At 39.0% G+C, this 14,468-nt stretch overlaps 1 protein-coding gene across 1 annotated transcript in view; it reads left to right on the top strand.

Annotated features, from left to right (window-relative positions):
- Positions 1-14,468, top strand: part of si:dkey-215k6.1 (transmembrane protein 132C) — a 234,560-nt gene that overhangs the window by 105,510 nt on the left and 114,582 nt on the right. The gene's annotated exons all lie outside the window — the stretch shown is intronic.

Raw genomic sequence — 14,468 nt, forward strand, 5'->3', positions numbered from 1 at the left:
GTCTCCGGCCCCTCTCACATTTTCTCCGCTAAGTGTTTCTTGTGAAGGTTGAGAGTTCTCAGATAGAGCTAAAATAGTCTCAATTGCAATCTGGAATTTTGATGTGCCACTTTAACCTGTAAGACTGGTCTGGTTCACTAACCTCTACTCTGCTTGGCCAGCGTGTGGCTTCATCATGGGAAAGTAGCAGTAGTAGTTGAAGTAATGGACTTTTTTTTTTTTTTTTTGTATTGCATATTTGTAAAACTACTGCTGTATTCAGGTCGATAACCCGCTTATGACTGTTTGCAAAACTTTCTTGTTGAGCAAAGACATTCTGACATTCAAGATTTGAGATAAAAAAATACCAAGTGACTCAAAACACTGGCTAGATTTTCTGGCAGTGAGGTTTCTCAATGCATTTCTTGCTGGTGGTGAACATATTGAATGTTGAAGTGCTCTTAAACGAAGAAACAATGGGAGTTTCCATGCTCGTCCTTTTTGCAATGCCACCGCCACATTGAAAATTGATTTCTAAACTGTCAGAAATCAATATGATCATATATGATGACTGTTGTATCTCCCTTTATTTTTCTTGACAATAAAGAGGAGACAAAATATTATAGATATATATAGATTATGTTTTCATTCCTCAATGCACCAGCTCCGTTTCCTGTGCAGCTCGCCAAATAAGAACACCGACGGCAAACAATGGGCACAGTCAGGAGGACTTTTAGTAACTTACTTACTCATCAGAGTTAACCATGACAACAACAGGACTTCAGAGAAAGAAACAACAGGATATTTTGACAAGACTAGATTGACTGAAATATTCAATTTAATGACATAAACGGACCAAAATGTCAACAGGTTAGACTAAAACTAAATAGTTATCGTTTTCTTTGACTAAGATGAGACTAGAATGCCCAGCATTTTAGTCAACTAAAACTTGACTAAAGGCTCAAATTGACCAAATATGATATAACTAATTAAACTAAGGCCATTTCACTTACTCTGTAGTTACTTCTTGGCAAATTTGAATGATATTCAGCACCCCAGCCAGACTCAAAACCAACTGTTTTCTCTGTATATGTATAGATCTGTGTGTAAAAGTGCCCTGACAGCTCATAGACCATCTGAGACCAAAACAACCTCCCACACACCCTAAGCTCCTACATCCACCTCACCTGTTAATGTTGATGTGAATGTGTGAATGTGTGAGCTGTCTGCATGACAAACTGATATGACGTTTGCTGTTGTTCCATTAACTCCCAGAAAAACACACCTCAGACTCGGTGTCTGTCCTCTTATCGTTGAGTCTCTGCTGTGGCTGTTGATCAAACTTGTTGTTTGCTGGTTTTGTTGACATGTTTATTTGTTTGTTCTGTCGGCCCACTGGTACGTTGGTTACCATTGTTGGAGCCCGATGAGACCTGTGTTTTCTTGCTGGGCAAATGCATGTGTCTTTGTGTGTGTGTGTGTGTGTGTGTGTGTGTGTGTGTGTGTGTGTGTGTGTGTGTGTGTGTGTGTGTGTGTGTGTGTGTGTGTGTGTGTGTGTGTGTGTGTGGATGTTATTGTACTATATGTGTAAGTTCAATTCAGCCAGTGAGAAAAGAGTCAGACAAGATTAGTGTGTTTGTATGTGTGTGTGTGTGTTCATGTGTGTGATTTGTAGTCCTGAACTTTAATAGGATGCTTTGGTTGATAAATACCAATCATATCACACACACATACATTATCCCATTGCCATGCCCTCCCTTACAGGGGATGATGTACTTTAGGATCTCTTCCTCTCATAATGAAATAAAGTCTGAAGCCTTGAACTTAAATTTTTATCTTTCCGTCCAAATGAGCTGCGTAGAGCTTCATTGCACTTTTGAGGAAGCAGTTCTCGCCCTCAAGGAGCCTATATTGGCAGAACTTTCTCTCTACAAAATTCAGTCTCTTGTTTATTATCACGACAGGGATTCCCTAAAATTCCTCTTGATAACTGCAGCAGAATCCTCTCTGGTAGTTTTAAGTTTCAGTGACGGGTTGTTCTGTCAACAAATATACGTTACGAAGAAAAAAAGGCAACAACTTTTTTGTTTAGCTTTTGGTGAACATGCAATAATGACATATCTGGTAACATTTACGATAACAGTCATTATTTTATTACTTTACAATTTTTTTTATTGTCATTAAGTTCTTATACTTAAATCCATTGTTACAAACGTTAATGTAAGTCGAGCACAGCTGCTGTTGAGTACAGTAAGTAAAAAAAAAAAAAATAGAGATCTCACAGATCAGAGGATTCTGATCACACTGTCTTCACATGCTTCTGCTCTGGACCAGTCGATTTTGATGCCAGGAGCATCAGGAGGAATGAAAATCGACTCTGGTTCAGAGGATTTGAAAGTAGTATCCACCAATTGGACTGATATAGATATTTTTGAATTCCACCTGGTTTCATGTGGTTTCTTGTTTTTTTTTTCTTTCTTTCTTCTTTCTTCTCCCTTTTGGGTTTCATCTTTTGTGAGGAAAACATTTTTACTTATAAACCTTGAATACTGAAGCTGACTGTTGAGTCAATTTTTCCCGCTTTCTGTCAGAGCAGCCCGAGACTTGAGCTCCAATGGTCTTTAGGTATTGTTACCGACCTGGTGAGGCTGCATTCCAACTCTTCCACTTATTTCAGCCAAATACGCCCACACTGCTTTTCACCACCGGTTTATACCAGCAGGTTACCTTGAAGTGTTCCCAAATAACCTTTTTCTAAGTTAAGAAAGTGAAAAGTATTCTAACAAATATATACAATACAAGGGTATCAGCAGTAACCTCGCTGCCATCCCCCTCCTCTAGTTGCAAAATAGAAATCCAAATAGTCCTGATTCTGGAAAACAAATAAACAAACAAATCAAATCAAATCAAATCATAGTAATCAACTGAATTATGAAGCAATAAACTACCAAGTGAATTGCAAGATATTTCCTTTCATTCTGGTCACATTTATCAGATATAATTGTAAAAGTGCTCCTTTTAGCATTCCACTCTCTGCCTGCTGAAAGTGAGCTATGGCTGCTCCACTGCTAATCTGGGACCTTAGCCCAGAGGAATAGCTCGGAGCTACTACCACGGCCAACAACCCACCACCATTGTCTGCGTCTTTGTTTACAGAGAAATATGTCATTCTAATCCCATGTGTGGTGGGAAGTAGAGTGGGCGGTTTGATTCCATGTTTGAGGGTTTTTATTTGAAAGGGATCCAGTCACCGAACATCAAGCTGTGCAGATTACATTATCGGTGTCCTGCTTAGAAATGTGTACAGAGGTAGCAGTTGTAAAAGTCCCACGCTTTGCTGCATGCATGCTGGACTGCTACACATTGGCTTCTTCCAACGCGAGGAAAAGATTGAGACTACAAAGAGAGGGTCGGTAACAGGTTGGCGTTAGTTTGGTAATACGTTAAGTGCTTTGTTTGGCAGCTGTAAAACATTCAAGGAAGAATGAAAGAATGAATGTACCTACGCTAATGTTGGACTGACAAAGTGCGATGACTCAGACTTTTATTTTTAAGGTACGTCCAGAGTAATCATTTATGAAATACAAACAACTACACTTATGCAGACCATTCACAGTTATATGTCAACGACTTGTAACTGCTGATTTTCCATTTGCATGGCAGTGCCCGAAAGTCACATTTAATTCTTTAGCGAATCAGCAAAATGTTGGTAACTTGTGCAATCATACTCAATTCGCAATGGTTCTTTTAAAACCTTCAAAATACAATCATTTTGGGGAAATTGTCCCTAACATTAACAGACTTCACATGAGATATGCTGTTTATTACTGTAGACCTTCACCTCCATCCACATATCTCTCCATCCATCATCCCATTCAGTCACTCATCCATTTTCTTTTCTGTTAAAAGTCGTGGGAGGCTGTGACCAATGCCACCATGCACTGGGTGAATAGGATTCCAGTCTATCACACATATAACACACCTAGACAATTATTCTGAGTCATCTAACTTGTATGTCTTTGGATTGGGGAAAACAGATGACAATGCTACTCAGAATGGCCTCAGGAAAATCTGAAATATCCCTGAGTTCCCTCAGTATTCAAAACCTTTTTAACAAGTTTGTCGAAAAAAGACAATTTCTTGGTTTCTTTGACAATGTTTGACGAAAACAACATGTGACTGGTTGTCAGCCCCATAACCTAACTGGCACTTCATTCGATATAACCTGCATAAGGAATAAATATTTAAACGCTTCGCTGTAACTCTAATTAAGTTCTAACTTTAGGCATGGTCAGTGGTTTTTATCTTACTCCTCCACAGCTGTGTTTGACAGCTGCTTTGGGACAATTGTCAGGAGTTAATGTACTTAAGCTGCATTGGCTTCTGCATTGGCTTCCACAACTTTCACAGGACAGCAAATCGTCATCTTAATTGTCATACTCCTCACCATCTTCATATCCACGAGTCAGAATACTGTTTCCTGGGCTGTGCAGCTCACATGATGGATATGGAGCTGATATTATACATTGTAATTAAGAAATGAATGAATCGTGTCACCCTTTGGAGACCAAGTAATTCCAACAGCAGTAGCAGGTCTCTGGCAAGAAAAAAAACATTCAATCATCAGTCAGAAAATGAATTCTGAAGTCTGAACAGCTGGCTAGATGATTGTCATTTTTACTGACTATCATCCAGAACAAACTCCTGCAGATTATGGTCTTTAGTACCATGCAGGACAGATGTAGGATGGATGCATGCGTAGGGGCTTCTATAATGGCTACCCCTGCGGGGCTGGTGGTGCAGAGGCCTGTTCAGTGATGCAAAACAAAGACCAGGTCTCGAGCAGAAGGCAACTGATGGCATTTTCTGCACTCATTCATAATTAACACACAAGAGGGGCCAACATATGTGAACATAGGCATGTAGAAGTTCCCGTACATTGAGCGAAGAGGCATGCAGTGTAAGGGAATTCACATGTTTACTTCATATACTGTACGCTGGACCAAACAAACAGACACTCGCACACACATCACTGTTTTCATAGCTTTCATCATTATTACAATTGTCATTTAGCATTGGACTTATATAACTGGGGAGCCAGCTGCACGGGGAGCAAGAGTGTCTCTGTAGAGGGACAGCAGTTGTATATTGTGTGAGTGTGAGTGTGTGTGTATGTGTGTGTGTGTTTGTGGTCATGTGGTCATGTGGTTGGGGGTTGCTCGTTCACTCTTTACAGAAAAGCTACATTCTGTTGTTATCAAAGACAAAATCAAAAATGCAATCTGAAAATGAGATTTTACAAAAAGAAAACATTAACATGTACATGTAGGTGTCACTTACAGTGGTCCAGTTTGATCACATTATGCAGTGAACAGCTGAAATGATGAGATTATGACAATACAGCTTGCTTTAGAATTGCTTTTGTAATATCTATCGACAGCGGTATGCTAACTTTGATCCCAGACCAGATTTCTCCTCTGAATGAATGTCTTCTGAACACACTTAAGCCTGTTTCTATTAAACTATTGCTTTAATCGATACAACCATTTTTCTCCCTCTGCAAAGTGTGAGAACAAAACACGTTATACAATCTTACGACTTATTTGACAATTATTAAGGAGAGAGTTTTCTGATCTGAAAGCCCTATTGGGTTGAGTCCATTCCTTACAAAATGAACCATATGAGCATTTCCCACCTCTGTAGGTTTGTCTTGGTTAAGTTGCAACTCTTAGGGTAGGGAGAGAGTGAGGTCATGGTTAAAAGAAAACAATGTGGGACACACTGTGGTATCCTGTATCAACCTCACCTGCTTTTATGCTACATGACCTTCTCCTTAAGAAATGTTGTGGCGTCATGGAATACAGCCTTTGTTCCACACTGACAAGAGTTATAATTCCCATGTCCGCTAGCTGTCCTTGCTAGGTGAACGTTAACAGGTGAGTAATCAGGCATCTGAACACACAACAAAAGCTTTTTTTTTTTTTTTTTTTTTTTTTTTTTTGTAAAGGCATTCTCGACCAGGGTAATGGAATAAAAAATGTATTTTGAAGGCCAACCATCAGTAATGGGAAGTGTAGCAGCTGCAGTAAGAGGCCTTAGGAAAGTTTGTTGTATTATATTCCGTTCGTATTAGAGAAAAAAGAAATGGGAGTGATAGAGAAAAAATAACTAGAAGAAAGAAATATGAGAGGGAAAGACAGCTTTATAGAAGATAGAGATATAAAGTCAATGTAACAGCGGGCAGAAGGACAAATAATGAAAGACAGGATGAAAAGACAACAAAGGAAGTGAATAAAAGAGGTAGATGCATCCAAAGTAAAATATAAGAGAGAAGTATTCCGGGAATAAAGATATAACAGATGTTCTCACAGTGAGACACATTTGACCTGTGACCAACATAACAGGGTTATTTTACATCCTTCTTTCAAATGTCTAACAACAGTTTGTTGATTTTCTAAATGTACAGCTTCCCATCTGTCTCACCATATCTTTAAAAAACATCCCCACCTGTTCATTCTAGCATTTTGAAACCCTTGCCTTCCAGTCTGTCCATCACTCCAGCTTCCAAAAATACATACACTCAAGGTTTTAGTGAATTAAATCTCCTTAATTGCAAGCTGTTTAAAGTATTAAAAAAAGATTTTAAAAAAACATGCTCCGGGTGGGGAAAAAAAAAATCAGCAATATGAACACAAAAAAATAATTAATTTACGCTTTTTTCATATAGCTGCATATGCCTTCTATCATATTTAATTGTATCTGTTGCGAAGAGTTCATTCTTAACTTAATATTTAAAAAGATTTTTAATATTTTGCAAAGTAAGAGTGATTCCAACAGGATTTATCTTTCATAACAGTTCCCTGACGAGCCGAGAATTATGCATCAAATGTTGAGAACTTCTTGTCATAGCACCAACTTTGCAACTTCTTAAGACCTTGTTACAAAAAGAAACACTTTCTCGACTTTTCAATTTGCTGACAGCTTGTCACTTGTAGTGAAAGTAACCCTTTCTCTTTTCAGCGTTAGGATCACAACAACAGATTGTTTTGCCTCTGTCTCTCAAAAAGCAGGAAAAGCACAAAACAAGAGTTTAATGATTTGACAGTTGACTCATTGAAATGCCGCTCATGTCCAATGATGGCAGCTTCTCCAGAATGTGTTGAGGAATTTGCAGGGGTTATTTTTTGTTGTTGTTGAACATCTGTCTGCGATTCTAATGACTCGCTGCCATTTCGTTGCTAGTGCTGTTTCCATGAGTCATGAATTATCAACGAGGTTTGTGTTTCAAACTATTGTCAATCTTGGAAAATCTTGGAAATAATATTTTTCTTATTTTCATCTAAATATATAAAGATGTTGCCTTCTCTGAGCCGAATATCAGGTTTGTAACAATCATCCTACCGTACAGATATTGATGACATACTATGGCTTCAATCATCAGTCTTGTATCTTTGGACAACAGCTTGAATGTGTTGTACTGTCAGAATTTGGCCCTACACTGCTGTACTTACACTTAAGACACCTGGAAGTGCTGGTTCAGTTTGGATGTAGGATAAGCTGCATTTCTACAGTACCTCTTACAGTATCCTTCCAACCTGTCTTTCCCTAAAACATCTGTTCCAACAACAACTTCAGACAAACAATATGTCTTCTTTTACTTTTGTCTCTCAGACACATCTGCTGCGTTACATGCAGCAGCGTTTTTTTGACACGTAGCGTATGGCGGGTCTGCTCTTTTGTTTTTAGAAGAAGGCCTTTTGAGTGTAAGTTTACGTTTTAGGCATTTTGCCACATTTTTGCAGCTTTCATCCAGAGGGGCTTGGCAATGAATCAAACTGTAAAGTAAGTTTCAAATTCTTGAACATTACAGGAACCAACTGAGTGCAAAGCTCAGAGCTATGGATCACTGTGGACCTCAAATAATAGTATTAAAAAGACAGAACAGGCTTACAATAGAGGAAAAAATGATTGTTTAGAAGAACTAGTTTTACTTGCATTGCCTTTAAAACCATAGGTCTCTACTTTGTATTTTGAATTTACTAGCTGGAGAGAAGTCAGGTTAAAAAAAAAATCTAACAAACTGAGTGCTTGAAGAACCAAAGGCCATGGGCACTTTGACCAACTCTGAATTCCTAAAAGAGGACATTGGTAGTTTTGCTTTTTAGGAACTAAAGACTTTATCTGCATTGTGACTGTACAGACTTCAGTTCTAGTTTTAGGCCGTAGAAACACAAACATGGTTCTGTAACAATGTGAACCTAAAGTTCCTAATTCAATCTAGTTTAATGACCACTGCTGAGAAACTAGCAAGAATGGCAGTTTCTTCCAACATCACAGATGGTGAAAGAGGTGATAATGGGGTTAAAGAGAAAACAAACATCCAGACCGACTCCAGGGAACGTGAAGGTGAAGTAGCAGCAGCATCCTCTTTGATACTTCAGGAAATTTGATCTTGCAAATGTATTTTCTTTTGTTATGCGTTAAGTGATGGTTGAGAGGTGCCATTGAAAGGCACATACCTCCTTCTTTTATCTGTTGTGACCGTGTGAACTCAATCTGTAGAGATCAATAAAGGCTCTAGTTTCTCTTGGAGCTTTCTGGTTTCACCATACTTGAAAATAGTTTTGTCCGTTCAATCTCCGATTTATGAATGTGCCTGGCAAATGGTCAGCCTGCTGTCCTTTCAGCTCCTCAGCTGTGCGGCCCAAAGGTCAACTGTTTCAGAAGACGCTGAGGATTACGACCAAGGCCTAAGTAGTTGTGGATGAACGGTCTCTCTCTGGGTTGTGGTTCCTCTCCCTCTCTCGCCTTCCCGATCCCCCCTTTCCTCTTTACCTGTCACTCATTCTCTCATCTCCCTCTATCTCCCCCCTCTCCATCTCTCTCTCTCTCTCTCTCTGCTGAGTGTTAATCTGTTCTTCTATCATCAGATGCTCCTCGAGGAAACCAGTTATCACTATCACTACAGTGATTTACTCCCCTACACACACACACACACACACACACACACACACACCCACACACACACACACACACACACACACACACACACACACACACACACACACACACACACACACACACACACACACACACAGTCATACATGTGACTCACAGGTCTGTATGACCTTGTGTCGGTGCTGATATTGCTCCGGTGTAAGAGAGAGATGGTGTGTAATGGTTATTATGATGAGATGTACTCTGTGTAAACCTGAGGCAGGTACAACATACACTTAGACTTCATCTCCTGACTGGAATACAATCACCACTTCTTTTTTTATTTCCTTAGAATTTAGAGAATTAAAGGTTTTCAACTAAGCGAATAATGGGGAAAGAGTATTTAAAGGATAGGGCTAAGTGTAAATGGAATGAATTGGACTTGAGTGATTCTCCATTTTAGCAGAACAATGCTTTATCCTTTTCTTGCACCTATTGCTTGCTTTCCTGGGTAACTATTCATGTAGATTAAGTTGTAGGCTAAGTTTTAAATATGCACAGCTTCATTTACATTCATCATGTTCCTCTTCTCCATTCAACTGTTCTCTCATTATTGTCTGCTTTAGTTTTCTTGGTGGTAAATAAAGTAAATAAACATTTGACTTCATTTTCTATTTGGTAAACATACAAGGCAAATTAAGTGTGTTATTTGGTCTCAAGAAAGGCGTTGAAATGTGTGGACTTTTACTTGAATTGATTCCAGAATTTTGGCTTATTTATGTAGCGTCTCTAATCAACCAGCAGCTAAAGATGGAGCAAAAATCTGGATTTTCAAAGAATGTCTCAGAGAGAGAGCCAAAATGCATTAGATGTTCAATCTGGTCAAGTGAGGTAAAGAGACCCCCTTGGGAATATTAGAAATTACTCCCAAAATAAAACAAAAAAAAAAAAGAGACATCATCACAATGACAGAAGCATTTAAACGTACAATTGTGATTTAAAAAGACTAAAGAGACAATTTATTGCAGCGTAGCTTTTTGGCATATTGCCTTTTCCCTCTGCATACTCTTTATTTTTCCAGTCGGAAAACTAGTGTTGAGGTGACTATAAACAAGGCACTGCTCCAGAAAAAAAAGTTAAATAAAATCAATGGTAATGCTCTGTGAGCTACTCCATGGCCAACAGGGGCAGACTGTAGCTGTGAATGTGTGTAATGTATGAGTGTTACCCAGGAAACAAGGGAATAATAGATGGACAGTTAATGTTCCTGCTGTAAATAAAGTTTTAAATGTATAACACTGACATTATACCTCTGACATCATAGATTTATAATGTAAATTAGGTTTCAAAAGAAAATAAGATAGCAACAACTGACAGCTATTGTAAAGATACAGTTTTTTCACAAGTAAGCTTCCTGTAATCAAAGCTTACCATAATTTACTGTAACAATTCAAAAATTACAGTATTTTACAGGCAGCAGTTTCATCAGCAAGATATAGTACAATTTACAGTACCGCTACTATATCTGAGAAATACAGTAAGTCATTGTAATCAAAATGTACAGTCGTTTGTCCGTTGTATGCAGTAAAATTTTACTGTGAAAAGAAAAAGTTGACCGGTGAGATCATGGGAGCAAGCAATATGACTCCCAGAATGCATTTCTCTCACAGCAATATACAGTATTAAACATTATACAGGAGGTCACTCAATTCATTGTAAATTGACATCACAACTTGTCATGTCTGGAGGCTTATCAGGCAGAATGTGTTGCAGATCAGTCATCCAGTTCAAGAAAGGAAAGAATCATTGAGAAGAAACATAAAACAAATATTGATCAATACAGACGGAGGTGAATAAGGCAAAGTGAGAGAGAGAGGGATGGATAGAGAGAGAGGACAGGGAGACGTTTTCTTGTCTTTCTGCATTACCTTAAAAAAAACAGACAGATAGAGAAAGAAAGACACTCAGACACTTGTCAGGCTTTGTTGCTGTACACAGAACTGACAGAAGCAGCTTAGGGACGCAGCCTTGTCCATCATCCTGTTTGTTGACAGACACTCACACACACAGACGAACACGCACCAAAGTCCTGACAGATGCAACATGGGACAACAGTGTGGCTGTGTTTTCATACATATGTGAGCGTGTGTGTGTGGTTGTTATGTGTGTTCATCATCCAGGCAAACTAAATCAATCTGCCTTTTCCCACAAACATCATCTCTGAATATAAGGGTTGAAGTGACAACCACTGCAAGCAGTAGACTGAGTTGGTATTTATAGGCCCATTCTGTTTTTAAATCTACTCCTTTTTATGCTTCCGTCACAACGACATCATGTTTTTGGGTTGTATGTCCGTTGGTTCGTCCATCCGGTCCATTCTCAGGAACGCCTTGAGGGAATTTCACAAGTATGAACCGGTTAGTATATTTCATCCCCTAAATATGACAATTTCACACAAATGTCTAAAAGAACATAATGATAAAGCGATGACAATTTGGACCACCATAGATGGAAACTGACTGTTTGGCGGAGGAATACAACAACGAGATGGTAATTCTACTTCTGTTGACTGAAAGAACAGTACACAAGTTTGTGACTTAAGGGTTTTTAAACATTGGCAGTACCTTGTGGGGAATTTATGGGAATCTAAGATTATTTACTGAATGCAAATAAAAAAAAATCTATTTTTTAAAAATAACAGCTATTTTCAGACTTTAGGGAAGAGCAGGTTGATAACTCACTCCTTATGTTAGCATTTCCAGTCAATAAGTCATAAAACCAAAAGATAGAATGACTACATGCTATACAGTACATTCTGTCTTTGCAAAGGTCCTCATACACTGACAACAAAATATGTCCTTTTTTATTGTGTTCTTACAAACTTGACAAACTAGAATAGAAAGATTGTTGCCATGAGTAAAGCACCATTGACTTGGCCACATTGGGGACGAATCCACAGTATGATATACATGTTTGATATATGCCCTATAAAAGGCAACATAAGCATACACTTGAAATTCTGCAAATTCAACAACATTCACTCTCCTTCAAGCCTCCTGAGGGAAATATCTGGCTCAGTAGCTCCAAAGCTCCACCATGTTCACCAGCTAGAACAGGGTTTGATGCTTGGCAGGTTGTGCACAGCGGGTTTATCGGAGCTCTTTTTGCTGAAAACAACCGCCTGCTGTGGCTAGAAGTGAGGTCAATGAGAGCGTTCAGAGCTAACTTAAACAGTAAAGTGGCATTCTCTCATGGCAAAACAATTGGAGGCCTTTCTTTAAGTGCACAGTACTACCTAACTTGCCCACTACAATGACATGCCCTTGAAACGATTGACGTTTGGTGAGGTTTAGGTGCCAAAACTGCATGGTAAGGTTCAGGAAAAGATGTTAATACCGTAAATGATCTGTTGCAATTATTGTTTTCGGGCCTCTGCACTATACTTTTGCTCTGGTTTATGCTTTAAGATGCTTGTTTAAGAAAGGAGATGCACTTATGACTTCTGGTGACTAGTAGTTCTCTTGAATACCTATGTTGAATACACTTATTGTAAGTCGCTTTGGATAAAAGCGTCTGCTAAATGACTGTAATGTAATGTAATGTAATGTAAATGATCTCAGGGGGCGTGTCATGTAGTTAAGTGAGTGTGTCTCGTAGTAAAGTTTAGCCTGCGAGACTGCAGATTGACCCTTCTCAAACAATTAGCCGAAAGACACTTAAATGGTCCACAGAGCTGAGGGGAGCTGCAGAGTTCATTGCAACGACCACCTTCTGTCACATAAACACAGGAAGTTGCTTGTCAGGGAAAAGCAGGGCGTGTAAAGCGTCTGATGAAACAACAAATGTTGCTCTGTGACAGTCTCATATTTGCTGCATATTATTGTTTTCGTCAATGCTGATCCAATTTAAACACCCTACAATTTCTCACAGAAAATTGCCATTTTTTTTTTGCCTGTTTTGACATATTTGTTGCAGTGTTTGGTTCTCATTCTTCAGATAATATGTCAGTTGTAATCATTGGCAGTCAGTCTCAAACTGTTCACTGACAGGCCTCTACTTTCCGTAATGGTGGTGGCTTTGGACGAATGTCGCAATTTTTTACGCCTGTCACAGGTTTGACCTGGTTTGGTTGTAGTGTAGGACCGCATCTCTAAATGTGTGGTGTATGAATATTTAGTTTTTAAGAAAGTGCTTTATTAGATAGTACAATATCAAGAATTAGATTTGTGCTCTCTCTTCGGTGCTTTCTGACAGAGAAGTGCTGGAGAAGTTGTATTCATTTATTTTTCTCCCCAGTATGTTTTATTTATGATTTGTCTTTTCCATAACCGCCTTTCTCGGGTGAACGTTTCCCAGCCGCTGTTCAGGCATACGTTTCTGTTCTCCATTCCTGTCAGTCTGTCATTCACATTATGTCGTCTGCATTTCGTTCTTCTTCCTTACTCGCTTTGCTTTATGTACTTTCTTAGCCACCGTCTGGGTGAAGTAAATTACCTTTGAAGTGGATTATCTTAAATTCTGGGCTGGTTGAGGAGGAGGACAGAGTGAATGGGAGAGGGAGGGAGAGAGAGGGTGAGGTAGGGAGATAGAGGAGACGGAAAGAGAGAGAGACGAAGAGAAAGAAACACAGGAAGCAGAACAAATGCTTAGCTTTTTTTTATTATTCTTATTTTATATTACATTCAGCTGTTAAATTATAAAAGAGTGGCCATTATTTGTACGTTGCGTTGCTGCACACACACACACACACACACACACACACACACACACACACACACACACACACTAACTGTATTTTTGCTTGGTAACATGAACACACACAGACTCAAACAAAGTGTACACTTCCTTACTAGCTCTGTTTTTGCAACTTCTCAACTCCTCTTCCCTTGTTCTTCCTAACCGTAACACATAAACAACATAAACACACAATAATGCTCAACCGGGGGAACATTTTCTCCTCCTTTAAGAAAACCAAGAAACAATTGTTCCGATTGAAACAGAAAAATAATTTGAGTTTTTTAAAGTTTTCACATGAGGGCTGTTCCCTGTGCGCCAAAAAGCATCTTGTTTTTCCACACAGGTGCATCTATACATACATACTCACAAACATATGTACAGAGAGCATGTCAAGGGAGACGTGCATGGCATATTTGCTCGCAGTTTTTGGCAAGACATGAAGCGAGACAAACACAAGAAAGTATTAATGAGAAAGGAGACGAAAGAGGATTGGCAGTTTTCTTTTTCCCTTCTGTGTGAAGGAAAAAAGTTTGTTCTGTGTTGGTATTTGTTGTTTGCCAAAGACTATTGTTAGTGTGTTAATAAGAAGAGCAGTAAACAAGCATGCCTATGAAGTGTGTTAATAAACTGAGGGAGGGTCTTGTCAAAGTGATAAATAGAACAAAACACACCGGGACGGATTAGAGAGAGAGAGAGAGGGGGAAAGAGGGAGACAAAGAAAATAAAGAGATTACGCATATGATGCCTTGAAATTGAAGGGTGGAGTGGGGGGCAGAGGGAGGGATGAGGTAAGGTATATAGGGAAAGAAGCGAGG

The sequence above is a fragment of the Anoplopoma fimbria genome, chromosome 13 (assembly GCF_027596085.1).
Source record: "Anoplopoma fimbria isolate UVic2021 breed Golden Eagle Sablefish chromosome 13, Afim_UVic_2022, whole genome shotgun sequence".
NCBI lineage: Eukaryota > Metazoa > Chordata > Actinopteri > Perciformes > Anoplopomatidae > Anoplopoma > Anoplopoma fimbria.